The 3,874-nt window shown below is 42.2% G+C and overlaps 1 pseudogene; it reads left to right on the plus strand.

Annotated features, from left to right (window-relative positions):
• The first annotated feature begins 1,368 nt into the window (after positions 1-1,368).
• LOC101593967 lies at positions 1,369-2,353 on the plus strand (annotated as a pseudogene).
• Positions 2,354-3,874: the final 1,521 nt, after the last annotated feature.

Genomic DNA, 3,874 nt, shown 5'->3' on the forward strand with positions numbered 1-3,874 from the left:
CTTCTCTTGGGGCTGTACAATGGTGCACTTTAAGAACATTCTGGAAGTTCCTCAAAACGTTAAATAGAGCTGGGGGTGGCTCAGTGGTTAAAGACATTTGTTTACACAGTCTTCCAGCCTGAGTTTGATTCTCCAGTACCCATATACAGACTGATACACAAAGTGGGGCATTTTTAGTACCAAGAGGCCCTGGTGCATCCATACCCTCTCTCTTCTCTCTCTGTCTCTCTTGCAAATGAATAAGAATAGAAAAATGTTAAATAGAGTTACTGTTTGATCTATCAATGTCACTTATAGCTGTGTATGTAAGAGAAATGAAAGCATGTATCCACACAGATCTTTCTGCACAACTTGATAAGAATATTATTCGGGCTGGAGAGATGGCTTAGCGGTTAAGCGCTTGCCTGTGAAGCCTAAGGACCCTGGTTCAAGGCTCGGTTCCCCAGGTCCCACGTTAGCCAGATGCACAAGGGGGCGCACACGTCTGGAGTTCGTTTGCAGAGGCTGGAAGCCCTGGCACATCCATTCTCTCTCTCTCCCTCTATCTGTCTTTCTCTCTGTGTCTGTCGCTCTCAAATAAATAAATTTAAAAAAAAAAGAATATTATTCATAGTAGCTAAGATGTGAAAGAAAGGGGATGATCATCAACTGAAAAATAGGTAAATATAATATGGTATTCATAAAATGTGATATTTTGTCAACAAGATAAATAATCAATACATGCTAAACACTGATAGACCTCAAAATACCATACTCAGAACAGGTAGGTGTATAGACAGAAAGAAGGTTAGAATCTTCCAGAGGTTGGGAGATGCTTGTGGAGAGACCTGCTTGGGGTTTCTACTTAGCATGATGAAAATGTTCTTGTACTAGAAATTGTGATGGTTTGAAAATATACTTCATGCAGATAAATTTTATAACTGAGAATTCATAAAATCATAAATGTTATATGTACTTTGCCATGGTAATTCTATAAAAACTCAATGGCTCAAGTATTGAGACTGATTGGAGAGGGCTCAACTGATTCTATGTGACTAAATCATTTGCTGAGGCAGTGAGACCTAAGGAGTTTCTTAAAACTATTAGCTGGGCATGGTGGCACACACCTTTAATCCCAAAACTGGGGAGACAGAAGTAGGTGGATTGCCATTACTTCAAAGCCACCCTGAGACTACATAGTGAATTCCAGGTCAGCCTGGACTAGAGTGAGACCCTACCTCAAAAACCAAAAGAGATAAGATCCCGGGACAGCCAGGGTGGGTGGTTGGAGAAGGTACTGTCGTGGCTTGAGTGCGCTCTGTGGACCACGTGCTGCTATGGATGCCTGAAGCCTTTGAAATGCAAATTTGGAACAACTTTGCCATCTAAATGCTTGGCTGGATGGCGCATCTGATGAGGCTGGTTTTACAGCCAGTTGGAGTAAACATGCAGTCGGTACTACTTGGTCTGGAAAGCTGTATGGTTGTCTTGAAGTATATTGAGGAAAGTTCATACTAACTTGTCTCTAATCCAGTGGCCACAAGTTCAATTCCAGCTTCCTAGCAATGCAACAGAATGGAGTCCCAGTCCCCAAGGGGAGGACGCAGGGTCGTCTTTGGCTGATGTTGGATGGGGAGCTGCAGAAGGAGAGTGCTCAGCAAGACCAAGGGCAGAAGTCAGATGGAAACACCCTCTTCAGGATGACCTTCCTCTCTTCGAGAAGCCCCCAAGCAGGCACATTTCCTTACCGAACTTGACTGAGGAAGAGCCACCTCTGCAACGCTGGCAAATGAGGAAGCCCTGCAGAAAACCTGTGCTGTTGAAAGGGAACTTGCTGCTCTCTTAGAGCTCGGACAGCCAAGACTGACCCTGCAGGAGCAGCAGAAAGAAGCTCAGTACAGGTAATTCAGATCCTACCACGTCTGTTACTGCAGCTCCAGCTCCTCGGCCACCCCACCAATCCCCCTCCACTGGAGCTCCGTCCAAGTGCATCTGCTGCTGATCTGATAAAAGAGCGAAGGGAGCAAAAAGCCAAGGCTGGGAAGACTCTGGCTAAGAACGACCCAAAGAGGGCTGGCATGCCAGGTATGCTAGAGATCCTGAAAGCTATGAACAGTGTTAAGCTTCGGGCAGTCAAGAGGTTGGGGCAAGATGGAAAGCCCAGTGGATATGACTGACCCTGCTACCCTCATAGCAGCAGAGGCTCTGAAAAAGAAGTTTGCATATCAGTATCGAAGCAACAGCCACCATGAAGCTGAAAGGAGTTCCCAAGCCACAACCAGAGGTTGCCTCAGAGACAGCACTGTTTGGCCCACATATGTTGACGGCCACAGGGAAAATAAAGGCTTTAATTGAAAATGTTTCAGACTCCTAATGGACAGCGAGTTCAGAAGGATTCCTTCACCTACTGGCTTGGAGAGCTGAGTTGGCTAGTAGAAATCAACACTACTTAGTAAATATGTGACTATAGTATTCAGAGATCTTCTTTGTAGCCTAACTAGAGGATTAGGCCATACTGAAAGGATTGTGCATTTGGTTTGGCTTTCATGAGCTGGTCAGCACTGGAGCTGTCCCTCACATACATGTGCTGATGACCTTTTTTTAATGTGTGGCCAGGTGTGTTTGGCTTCAACCTTGAAAGCATTTGTAAGATTTCAGACTGTAGGAAAAGATACTTGTGGATGCTTCTATGTTGTGTTTTAAACAAGTGAACACCAATGTATCTGAGCATATGTTTCACATACATGAATTTGGATGCAGAAGAGCGTATGTAGGAACAAGTAATGAAGGAGGGTTCTGCCGTCTTTTTTCATTTTTGTTGCTCACTTACTGCTCAGTGATGTAACAGCTGGTACAGCCTGTTATTGGAGGCTTCTGGAATGCCTTGAACAGAACTTACATCTTACATATTTCATATTTATTGGAGCTGAGTTTACATAGGAAGCAGAGGATGTCCTCTGCTGAAATGGTAATGCTTTCCACTAGAGGGAAGGTGAGGACCAGGCAAGCTGCTTACACCTATTATCATCCAGTGCTGAGAAAGCACATGTACTTGTCAAGTAGTGACAAATCAAATTATTGAATTAAATCATTTTTTTAAGGGAAAGCTAGAATGTACCATCTTTGGGGTTTAATAAGTGGCATCAGAAAGATGACGTTTTGGTGAGTTAATATTTCTAGAATGTCAGCATTAAAATCCTAACATAATGGATTTAAATTTTTTTTAATATTGATGAAAATGTCTTTTATGATGAACCATTGTTGAATAGGTGGGTGAATTTCCTATGAATTATTTATCACTGGTTGGAATGCTATCCCAGTGAATGAACATAGCATGCAGCATGAAGCTTAGGTGTTACTAGAAAGCAGAAAACTGCTTTTCACTGAGGCTTGTAAGGATTTGCTATAAATCATTTTTAAGTACTTAATTTGCCATGATTTTTTATTTGCGACCAACAACTACAGCTGATGTCAGAGTCTCATACCGTGAGTAAATATTTGGATTTTTTTTTTTTTTTCAAGGGAGGGTCTCACTCTGGCCCAGGCTAACCTGGAATTCACTATGGAGTCTCAGGGTAGCCTCAAACTAATGGTGATCCTCTTACCTCTGCCTCCCGTGTGCTGGGATTAAAGTTGTGCGCCACCACACCTGGCTCCAAATATTTGGATTATTTAACTCTAGACAATAGTTGTGCTTCCTTGGAAGATTAAGAGATGGAAAATGTAGATAGATATTTTAAGTTATTTGAAAATGTGTGTTCTCCTAAGTCTTTATGACAATTGAGGTATTTACATACTTTGACTTCAAATTGTGGATGTTGTTGCTATGCATTGTTTCTAGATGTTTTATATGGTTTCAAAATTCTGCCTTTTACAAAATTTACAAAATTTGCCA

The sequence above is a fragment of the Jaculus jaculus genome, chromosome 19 (genome assembly GCF_020740685.1).
Source record: "Jaculus jaculus isolate mJacJac1 chromosome 19, mJacJac1.mat.Y.cur, whole genome shotgun sequence".
Classification (NCBI taxonomy): domain Eukaryota; kingdom Metazoa; phylum Chordata; class Mammalia; order Rodentia; family Dipodidae; genus Jaculus; species Jaculus jaculus.